Raw genomic sequence first — 12,175 nt, 5'->3', positions numbered from 1 at the left:
GGCCTTGGTGATAAACAGACCCTTTGGAAAATGTTAGAGATGAATTATCATTGACACCTTTTAGACTTTTTTTTGGATACTTTACATTAAAGTGTAACCACCTTTTATAAATGCTATTCAATTATGAAAGACTTTTGGGATTATGTAAATCAAGACAAGTCAACCAGTGACACCTCTCTTAATAGAATGAGATTATCTGGGTTTTTCCTTCTTCAAAGGAGAAAGTAGCACAACTTAAACACGCTGGTCATTAAAAGAAGGCTCCTCCCTTAGCATGTAAAATCTGTAGCTACAAGCCTATTTCCATTTGCTTTTCCCAGATATTCTCTCCCCAAAAGGAACTACTTCGTAATACAATTTTGCATTTTTAACTGTATGAATTAGGCATTCTTCATAAATAACAGCTATGTTCTATACACAGAAGTTCCTTTTTATTAGGGACACAGTAATGAACAATGAGCAATGTGTTCTATTATTCTTTGTCAAATCACAAAATGCTACATTAGAATAACTGTGCTGGTCAATGTAATATAGTAGATTAAATTCAACTTCTGTGGAAAAACCACTGTAAAACAGCATGATAAGAAGGCTATAAAAAATTTAATTTTACTCCAAACTCCATCACAAAAAAAATGGTGTGAAAAGTAATTTTGCATAATCAGTACACGCCATCTGGAACAATTAACTGATTTCTATAGAACTATGAGGATCAGTCATATCTGCTTATTAAAGATCAGAAATTATACAAGTAATAAATCCTTGAAAAAACTGAGCGTACTCCCGCCTGTCAACGCTATTTTAACTTCAAATACTGAAGAACGCCTGATAAGGCTGAAAAGAAGAGATTAATATATGCAAATTACATCCAGCATTTAAAATCCCCACAACTGTCTCCGGTTTTCTGTCCCTTATTGCTGCCTTTATGTTTTATTCATACACCAACTCACCTGTCACTTCATAAGCTATAATATTATGGGGGTATTATTAAACAGCATAAAGCCGTGCTTTAATTGGAAAGCTTCATTGCATTTTCCAATTATTTGGAGTAAATTAAAAGCAGATGCACATAGTTTAATAAGGAGTCTAATATCAGTTCCGGGAAATCAAAATTCATTGTCATTACTATGCCGTGATAGTTTTGCAAACTGTACTCAATTTCAGAGGTTTTCAAAAGAAAATCTGTCTATGCAATCTGTTAATTGTCATTCGGTTAATAACTGTTTAAATATCCGAACTACATAGCAGCTTCCTATTTAAAAAAATTAAACTATGGAGTTTATGCAAGCAAACAAATACAGCATGCCACTCCTGGGCTGGGCTGGACTTTTCAGACTTGCTTGTTCACCCTAAAACAATGGGAAGGCTCGAGAAACCCACCCACACGGCAGCTCAGCCCCAGAGCTGGAGGACAAAGAACAGCAATTTTGTACTTCTATAAGCACCAGAGGTTACAGTACCATAAGACAGCTCTTGGTGGAAGGGCGGAAGCCATGTTATAAATTGTATTTTCAGAGGTCTGCTCTGCTCAGCAAAAAAAATTAGCTTCCAAAGTTTTAATTGGTCCATCTAAAATAAATCCATTTAATGAGTAAATTAACTGATGCAGGACACAAACATGGAAAAAATTAAAGAAAGCAAATGTTGTGAGCAGTTTGTTTTTAAAAAATTGACCCCTGAAGGGCTATTCACTTACTAGTTCATGACCCATGAGTGGAGTGCCCCTTAGGCTCTGCAGGGGCCAGCTACTGTGCCCACAAGTGGATTGGACTGCCAGACAAAGGACTATATGCTGAGCCACTATGGATTTAAAGAACCAGACCTTAAAGGTTCCTCTTCATAAGGAATCTTGCCCACAGATGTAGTTATAGTTCCACAGCTACGAGTTGCATATCCATACACATACGTGTAGCTGAAGCATTTACAAATGAAGAGGCATTTACAAATGAAGAGGCATAGGTATACTCAAACTAGTACACGTAACCTTTTCACTTTTATACTAAGTGGCAGACTTTTTCAAATCCTATGTGTGTAAATTATAATAGGACAAGCAGTAATTGACTTTGAAACTCCACCCACTGTGAGGGCTACAATTAATCTGTTTTTAGCATAAGAACTGCTGCTCTGCAAAGTTCATAACTTGTAGGTTCTTTTTCCCAATCCAATTAAAACCTAAGAGTGTTCCTAAAAGGTGGCTGCACAGAATTTACTCTTCAGTTCCCATTTTTCCCATTTCAAAGGGCGTATCTGCTAACATCCCAATCACCAAAGGGCAAGCCCCTCCAGACCAGAAAGGACACCCAACGCCTGAACACAAGACAGCCTCCTGGCAAAATAACCAGAAACTATGCTCAAAGATGAAGATAAAAGCCATTCTTGTGCAGTGATCCAAAAAACAGCATCTCTTTTTTTCCCCAAAATTACCTGTTTTAATAAAGTAGACATACTGTGCCAACTGAACCATTTAATTATCTGCAAAAATGATGAATCAAAACAATAGTTTGCAAAAATAAATGACTAACCTCTGATTAAAATGTCTGTCCTCATTAAATCCAAGGAAAAGGCATGATATCTTTTTAGAAAATGTAGCCTGAAGAAAGCAGCAGTCCCCCAGCATCTACAGCCATACCCTTTACGGTGGCAGTGACCTGCCATGAGACGGGACATCTGAGAATGTTGTCTAGTCTACTCTCTCCAGCCCTGAGAAAAGACGGTGTGCCCCTGTGGCCTTCGAGCCTCTGAGGGCCACCGGCCTGGCAGCAAGTGAGCTTGGGGACAGGGGACTTCCAGATGATGTGCTCGGTGGGTGGTGTGATTCTGGAGCAAGGAAAGAAACTTTTTTTTTTTTTTTTTGGCTAAAATAAGAGGTTCTGGGAGGGGAGTGGTTGGAAAGGAAGGAGCCAAGGCCAAAGAGAAAGAAAAAGAAAGGGAAAGAAGGAAAATAATTTAAAGGGTTGAGTGCTGATATTATCCCTCTCAAACCAGAGCTGACTTGATGAAAAGGAACACGGAAAATTGAGGCTGATTTAAATGTTGAGAAGTTCTCTCTTTAAAATCATTTTACCCAGTAGCAAGATAACATCTCCAGCAATTACATATTTCTGAACCAGAAGGGAGGGTTTGCCTTCTATTACGCCAAAAGGTTCCCTGAGCCATGCCAGGTCCCACCATGCATGAGCTCTCTTTGTCAGCTGCACCCTCTCCATCCCCGGCTGGACTTTTAGGTGGGGTCACACTGCAGGGTGAATGAGACCAGTGCTTTCCGGTATAACAGGCGGCAATTCCCTGGAATAACAGTATGGCAGTTACAGCAGCTCCTGTTTCTGGAGTGCCCACTTGGTACTAGGCACTAGGTATTTCATGTACATTATCTCTAATCCTCAAATTCAGAAGAGAAAATATAATTCAAAATTTCAAAAAAAGAGAAAACAGATTGAACTGTTATATAAACCGAATAAAGTAACGTAGCTGGAAAGGGTGGAAACAAAAGGGTGAGCTGGTTCTAAGACCCGGGTCCTCTCAGAATTAATGAAACATCGAGTGTCATGCAACGTCTCCTGTACACCAGGCCCTGGGCTGGGCATCAGGCACACACCAGTGAAGGAGACATCATCATCCCACCCTCCAGAACAAACCCTGAACTCCACGTGATGCCCAGAGGTGGATCTCCTTTCTTAGAACTTGGAAACCAAGCAAATGGCCAGAGTTTTACAAGAAGTATAAATAGCCAAGGGGTTTCCTGGCCGAAGAAGTTACGTCTTGGGCCTACAAAAGGCACAACCACCTTTGGCAAAATAGGGGTGAGTGAGGGCCGTGTAATTCATGAGCCAAGGACCTTCTCACAGGAGTGAAACTGGCGTTTTGCTACGCAGGGCATATTTCAGGTAAACATGCAGTCAATGAAACATAAAGACAGGTGCGTTTATTGCCTCTAGGTAGCAAGCGATTAAGGACTTCTAAGTGTGTCACCAGAAGCAATGCTTAGGGCCACCGAGGCAAGCTTTACTCTCTCATTCAAAATTATGGATGTTGCCTCGCCAGTGGATCATGAGATCGTTCATGCTATAAAACAAGTCAGGCGTAAGGAACTGCTCTCTAACAAAGGATCTCAACCTTGGAGGAGAGTGCTGCATCATTCATTGTCTTAGAGACAATTGTAAGACAAATCTGGGGATTCAGGAGCCTCATTCTCTGGGATAGGTGATAAATATATTCCATCCAAACTCCAGGCTGCAGGACTGAAGATTTTTTTTTTTAAAACATAAATGCATTTAGGACCATCACTGGCCATTAATAAAGAGGGAAAAAGCAATTCAGTATTCGGGGCACAAACACCAACTGTGTGACAGGGGATGGATTCAGGTACTCCATCCAAACAAGACAGGTGGCTTCGTTGTTCTCAAAAAGATCAGAATTTCTTTTGTCCTAATGTCAACAGTTACATGCACTCGTTCTGACACAAAAGGGGGACCCTCATACTGTGTAAGAGTTGAAAGATAAATCTCATCACCAAAGCTTGTGCGACTGTCCAACTGCTCCCCAACCGCCTATGTCCGTCCTTAGCAGGCCATCGAGAGTTTAAATACCCCATACCCCAACCCGGAATCCAGTGCCCTGCCACTATTGTCCTAACTCAGAGATGCTTGAGCAAGGGAGCTCGGCAATGCTGGAAGCTGGGGGACACAGAGGGCTGGAAGCAGGCAGGAGTGGAAGCTGGGGCTGGGAATGACTGGCTCACAGGTGAGGGTTATTCTGGACCACTCACAGGAAATGCTTACAGGCTGTACTGGCTCAGTAACCTTGGGCTTGGGTTTAGGAGAGGATGGCTCTTAGAAGGCCCAGTCTAGAGAACGAAACTTGCAAGCAGGAAAGGCAGGGCAGCACACAGGTGACTATGAGTTCAAACTAGAGCTCTGCCCATGGGCAGGGTGCGGAGACTCATGGAACAGGAGAGCTAGAGTAGGGGAGAAGAAAACTCGGGGTTCAGGCCCAATAAGTGAAACGATGGGCTTGGGCTGCCCACCATCACTATAGGCTAAGAGAAGACCACCACAAAGAGACATCCCAGTGCCCAGGGTTCCCCCAGACACAGGTTTACAGCAGCAAGGCCAGTGCAGCCCCCACTATGAAGGCAGAGGTTCTTTGAAGTACCTGGTATATCCCCTTTCCTGGCTGGGAAAGGATCTGACAAGGGGTTGGGAGGGCAGGGCTGTGGATACCGACAATCACAGCAACACATCAATAGCACTTTCTGTGTCCCAGGCATGGTTCTAAGCCTCACCATAAGTCACCGTCACCCCCATTTTACAGGTAAGGAGACAAAGGCAGAGAAGGGTTCAGTTCCTTGCCCAAGGTCACTTAACTTTAAGGAGGCCCTGGGCTCCCCACCTTCACCGTTTTGCCCAACAAGAGTGATGGGAGCCACACTCCCTATTCCTTTTGTCCTTTGGATCCGGCATTGCCATCAGCCAAGTGTCAAAGGCCTCACTCTGATGAGGTCCCAGAGATGATCATCCAGGGGCCCACGTCAGAGTATAAACAGTGCTGAGGCCCAGTACACTAAGTGAGTCCTAGCACGATTCACTCCAGGTCTGTGTGCCATTTCCAACCTTCGGTTTGGTGAGGGGAGGGAAATGGTCACACGCAACCTGCACTAAAGAAGCGTCCTCGGTACCGTGGTTTCGAGCTCAGCGTCTGCAGTCAAAGAGACCTGGGTCTGAATCTCAGCCCTGCCACATACCACGGTTGTAACTTTGAGCTGATCACAAGCTCTCAAGACCTCAGTTTCCCCATCTGTAAAATGTTTTCTTGGTAAGGGTTTGTTGGGATTAAATAACATAATGCATGGCAAGTGCATATGACACACCTTACACAGGGTAAGTAAGAGGAACCTGGGTATTATTCAGTAAATTCATTTAATTAATTCAATCCATTTTAATAAAGCAAAAACTACTTTAGCTCCCTAAATGTGTTTCAAGGAAAGAAGCTGCCTTCATCACTCTCCCTCTCGGCTGAGAATTTATTATTTTGAGAGAGACAGAGGTAGAGAAAGAAACGAAAGGCTAATTTGGTATATGCTGCCTCTAGGCAGGAGTGTCTGGTCACCACACTACTTCATTCACTCCAGAGTAAATCTCTGAAGCAGTGCTAAGAGCAGGTGAAGGGCTGGGCTCAAGGGGGTTCCCTTGGTCTTCAGCATTTCTCTGGCCAGGTCTATAATTATGCTGTCTCTAAGGAAGGGAATTATCAGGGGGACATGGGGGCATATTTCTGCTGAAAAACTAGACAAAGAAGATAAACATACAGGGAGAAAGGTGTCAGAAAGTTGGTTTTTCTGTGTTCGTGTGTTTAAGAACGTTACAGTCAAGGCAGCGTTTGGACAGAATGCCTGTGAAGTCCAGGGCCAGTAAATGCACATTTGCTGGCCACTGTGAGGCCTGGGGCATCTCGAGCTGCGGAACATACAAAGCTCCTTCCCACATAGCTTTAAGTCCCGGGAGGTGGGCATTACCACCTCCACCTTAGACACCAGACAATGCCTGGTGCACAGGAAGCGTCCTATAAGAATGAGCCGACTATTGCTATGTTCAAATGATCGATGTTGTTACTGCAATTGCTGATATGGAGAGACGTGGAATTCAGATCCAGAAAGGCTGGGTGCTCTGCTGGCCTCACTCGGCCAGTAGGTGGGAGAGACGGGCCTGCATCCAGCTGTTTGGGCTCCCGCCCTGCTTCATCCAGCTGCCCTCGGCTGCCTCGACCACAGATTTAAGCCTTTTCCAAGTTAAGAACGGGATGTGGCCCATTAAACCAGTGCCGCCTAAGCTCTGCCATGCTTAAAAACCAAAAAGAGAAGGAAAGCACAGTGGGAAGGTGGCTGCCTATTTAAGAGCACTGAAGTATCTGTCACCTAGTAATATTTTTATTTTTCATGATGACTTAACTGGAAAAAGTCTTAACTTCTTCCTACCCATGGGGCACAGGAAAAGCAGAAATGAAAGCCTAGAGCAGAAATCAGCCCCCCAGGCACTTTTCCTCCAAAAAACCAAAGGTACCTTGGAAGATTTTATAGAAGTCGCAGCCTCACGCTGCCTAGCACTTCTCTCCTTCCTGCCCCCAAGCCATCATTCTGTCACCTTCTTGAGAAAGAGATCGTGGGCTGCTTGCCACGGAAAATAGCCCACTTCTAAGTGGTGATGCGTGACAGAATGTCTCGGCTTCCAGGGGGTACTGAGCTGAGCCATGCCAGAGAGCCTTTTATTGCAAGTTTCTCTGGACTGAGGAAGAAATTTCCTCTGAGCACTCTGAGAAGTAATCTTATATATCAAAATTATATAAGGGAGCACACGGCTAAGAAGATGAAGTCCTTGCTGGACCCAAGCCAGCGTGTCCCATGTGATAATTCTCAACAAATCTTTGGGCTCTTTCTCAGATCACATCCCCATAGGGGAGGTGAACATGGAGAGAAGTGACATTCCTACACTGCTTCCTGGTTTATAAAATGTTCTTACATAGCCTAGGTCTTCACAACAATCCGGGAAGGAAACGGGCATTACTGCATTGTTTTAAAGGTATGAAAACTAGCATTGGCCAAAGTAGCATTGTGCAGGGTCCTTGTACAGCTCTAGGGGATGCTATTCACATATTCTGTGCAGTGTACAACCTTGGCAACTGCTCACAGCAGCACTGTATGATGGTCAGTATGTGTCAGAGTCAAGATTCTGACCCTGTGCTTCCAACCCCAAATGCCCTGTCAGTTCAGGAGCACAGGACAGGGCAGCTCTCGGTGACTGATGAGTGAATGGAGTGAACAATCTTGCTCTTGTCTTTGCCTTTGTTTACTACAACCTCTTCAATTAAAAAAAAAAAAAAAGAGAGAGAGAGAGGCGCCTCCATCCTCTCTAAATATGGTCTCTGCCCGCTCAAGGTGCTCACAGGTGAAAACTCTCCAACACGGAGTAGTGTGGGGTAAATCAGGAGACAGCGTCAGCAGCGGGAGGGGAATCAGAAAAGCCTGGTGGAGAGGCAGCTTGGGAACCGCCTTCAGAACCAGAGCCAGGGACAGAGAGAAGAGAAGGTGGTGAAATCTGAGCTGCTGGAGTGGCAGGGCAAGCATAGCGCAAGACAAAGGCAAGGAGGACGCAGGGAGCGACCCAGGCTGGTGGGACACGAGTGGGGCTGGTTGTTGACAGCCCCAACACCAGGCAGGTGAGGTCTGAGGTCTGAATGAACGCAGTCAGGCTGTGGCAGCGCACAAAGGTGTGATCTGAGGAGCAAGGGGCCCAATTTGGAGAGATGAGTCGGCTACCTGAACAACCGGGCTGAGGCTACAGAAAAGCCTGGTCAAGGAAGACAGTCAAGTAAGGGCTGGGCACCAAAGCCTGATACCTGCCAGGCTGCAGCCCAGAAGGCCCAGGCCCCGCCCCATAAGTGAGAATGCAAGTGTGCGAAGAGAGGACCACGCTTAACACTCAGCTCCAGAGGACCTGCTGGGGAGCTGATCCTGACCATGGACTTCATCTGGAATCAGATGACCCAGAGCCCAGCTCAGCATTCTCAGGGTCTGTCTCTCTGTGAAGTCCTAGAGGAGGCACTTGCACTACAGAAAACCTCCAGGAGGCAGGAGTTCCCCAAGTGCCCTGTGTGTCTGCCTGCACACGCTGTTCATTAACTTCAGTGACACAGCCACCATGGTGGATGTAGAAAAGCACATCCAATTAGCCAGGCCTACATGAATATTTGCACTCTTAAATCTTTTGCATTTCGAAAGGGTTAAAGCTTATTATTAGCATATAATTTACAGTCCTTTCTCCCAGGAAAGGAATAATGCACAGTAAATGCCACATTCATTTTAATAATACATGTTACAGTCTGTGCCCAACATCTGCACAAAGGTAAAGGAGACAGATTTTTTTGACATGTCCCACTCTGCCATCTAAACACAGGCTTTTTGTTTCTTAAGTGACGGAAGGTTTAATCAAGAAAGCAGGCAATTCATCAATCGAAACAAGGCAGCGTGCGTGCGCCTGACAGCACACACATGGTTGTGTACAGAGCAAACCTGGCCACCTGTCAGCCGCACCTTTTACATCAGGATATACAAATACACCATGTGATCAATTCCCCATCCGTTCCCATTCGTTTCTTCTTCTTCTTATTCTATTTTTCTTTATACTTGATTTTGTTGTCAGGGCAAGAGGAGATGGATAGATAAAGGTTCTTATAGGGGATGAGAAAAATGGTTCTTACAGGTGATGATAAAAACGTATCTGCCTTTAAAATGACTTCTTTCCTACTTGGTCCAAGCACAATTATTATAAATACCTTTTCACTTCATTCAGGAATTTTCCCATATGCTAGTATCAGTGGCTGTGCCAAACTGATGTTCCTATCTCAGATCCCGGCCCACCTTCCCATACGCTCACCCACCACCGATTGAGCCAGTTGTCGGGGATTATGAAAATCCTCCGTGGAGCGAAGAACCTCAGGGAAGCCGGGGTTGGAAATGTAATGCCACCCCGAGCCACGAGAACATATCCACTGAAGACAAAGGCCACAGGGACACCTGTGAAAGCAGAGGCTAGCACTACTCAGGGGCTTGCACCAGAAGACAGCGGCCCTTTCCCTCCTTGCTGGTTATCAGGAGCATACTCACTCAGCCCACACCCTCACCTGAGCACAGGGAAAAGGAGAACCACAGGCACACCCAGAATGTGGATGCAAACTCTGCAGCATCAAACCATGAACGTTACAACATGCCAAACAGTTGTGTCAGCACACCTGACACAGGAGAGAACAGTGCTTCTCAAGTACCCTATTGTTTGAGTCTTTTACCCTTCATTTTCCCAACCCTGCAGTGCTTTCTGATCATTAAAGTATTAAATTTATTTTCAATTTTCTGGGGTTTTTTTTTCCCTAATTGAGAGACAGAAATCATGTAATCACTGCAAATGAAAGGAAAATATGTTTGGAATTGTTTGGTATGCTGTAGATGAGTTTTTAAATGATCACATTGTAAGATACACATTTTTTTCATCCTAAGATGAAAAGCTGGTGGCAGAAATTTTATCCAATTGGATGAAATATATAAATCATGGATTTCATAATACTGATAATTAAATGTCCATCTTCCAATTTAAATGAGGACTAGATTAAAACTGCATGGAGAAGGCTGATATTCAGAAATCATTAATTATTTTTAATTGCTTTGTGCTTTCCTACTCCAATGTCAGAGCTACATGGCTCACCCACGGTTCTGAGTTACAGATAAAATCCTCCTTCTCTCTGTACAAGGGGCCATGACCCAAACTGACGAGATGATGGACACTGACTTGACCACAACAACATCTTTCCTGGTGTCAAACATCCTGAAAGGGGGGCTGGTATTTTAAAAAGCGAACAGCTGTGGAGGGCAATAAGCTGGCTTTTTCAGTAATCAAAAAGAAAACTGAAAAAAAAAAAAAAAAAGCTGAAGGCAGAGTGGCCAATACACCCCAGTCTGCCCGGACAGATCCAGGTTAAGGCTTCCGTCCTGGGACAATTGTGTGCCCCCTTCACTTTTATAGTCAGCCTAATGCCGATGGATAAATGAAGATGTCAGTGAGCCAATCTGTCTAGGTCCTAAAGAGGAAAGCAATCCCAGCCCCACAGCTCACTACACTGTGTGGCTTTGCGGAGTTTCTGCATTGTGGCTCACCCTGCATTCATGGGGTGTTTGAGATTTTTTGGTTTTATTATATGCCAGTTTTAATAGGTATTTGCTTAATTTTATTATGTCGTTTTTTTCAAAAGAGAAAAATAAGCTTTCTTTGGTTAAAAACTGTGCACTTGGAGATAGAAATCAGATTATAACAACAAATACAACAAGAGAATAGTATGGTATGGTTTCCCATCCTATGGTGCCCTGTATGTTAAGCAAAACCTGCCATAAGACAAAAAACCTTCCTAGGTTAGAAAAGCCGCATTGAGCTCTCCTTGGCGGCGCCTATCCTTACAGGAAGTCTCCGGTGCAGCTGTGTGCAGCAGGTTTGGGCAGGGGGTTGGGGAAGATCTGTCTTTCCTGACATTCCCCGAGGTCTCCAGCCCCATAAGGTGCCTGACGCCCACCACAAGAACATTTCTTTTTTTTTTTTTTTTTTGAGGCGGAGTCTCGCTCTGTCGCCCGGGCTGGAGTGCAGTGGCCGGATCTCAGCTCACTGCAAGCTCCGCCTCCCGGATTTAGGCCATTCTCCTGCCTCAGCCTCCCGAGTAGCTGGGACTACAGGCGCCCACCACGTCGCCCGGCTAGTTTTTTTGTATTTTTAGCAGAGACGAGGTTTCACCGTGTTAGCCAGGATGGTCTCGATCTCCTGACCTCGTGATCCGCCCGTCTCGGCCTCCCAAAGTGCTGGGATTACAGGCTTGAGCCACCGCGCCCGGCCAAGATTCTTAAGAAACATCTCACTCAACTTTCAGACATTTTAGGTTCATTTCAAACAAGTAGATGTCTCCCCAATACATGGAGAGAGATATAGATACACTATTCTTATCAAACTTACAGTTACAATTATTGAAAAGCAATTGCTATGTTGTTTACAGCATTTTATGGAGCCCTCCTTCCCTGCCTCCGGTTTATAAATATTTATATTTCTCTCATTCATGTCCAGTGTCCTCTGAGATGTCTACTAGCTTTAATATGTATCCGTAGGACTAACACTCATATGGCAGTAATATGGGAAAGTGCAGAACTAAAGAAATAAAGAAATAAAGAAAACAAAAGCACTCATTTCGGTGGCAGAGGTTTTTTTGCTCATTTTATTCTGCTTTCCAAGGAATGCACACGTAGGAGTCAGCGCCGACCCACGGGGCCTGTTTATGAGGAAGGACAGCTCTTCGGGCTCAAGAGAATAGTTCAATTCTTCCCAAGCAACTAGCTTGTTTCTCTCTTATCCCTAAGGGACAGCCCTCTGCCTCAGAACCTAATCTAGATATCCCCTGCAAGCAGCCACACCTACTTTCTATCCTATTTCCATTCACTTGTGTTTCCTCACTTCCGTTTTCATTTGGCCATCTGTATTTTTGGAGCTACCTTAAATCCTTCTAGAATAGATGAAAGAGAAATGAATGAACGGGCAGACATCTAAACATGTAAAAAATTCAAAGAAAAAAAAAGGTAGGGTGGCACCATTTGGGACTAAAA

General features: G+C 44.5%; 1 protein-coding gene and 1 pseudogene across 2 annotated transcripts in view; both read right to left on the bottom strand.

Moving 5' to 3' along the window:
• The window catches only part of MVB12B (multivesicular body subunit 12B), a 181,282-nt gene that overhangs the window by 68,631 nt on the left and 100,476 nt on the right, over positions 1-12,175 (bottom strand). The gene's annotated exons all lie outside the window — the stretch shown is intronic.
• LOC115894076 lies at positions 11,754-11,837 on the bottom strand (annotated as a pseudogene).

This window comes from Rhinopithecus roxellana, chromosome 16 (genome assembly GCF_007565055.1).
Source record: "Rhinopithecus roxellana isolate Shanxi Qingling chromosome 16, ASM756505v1, whole genome shotgun sequence".
Taxonomy (NCBI): domain Eukaryota; kingdom Metazoa; phylum Chordata; class Mammalia; order Primates; family Cercopithecidae; genus Rhinopithecus; species Rhinopithecus roxellana.
This window is presented reverse-complemented; position numbering and strand designations above follow the sequence as displayed.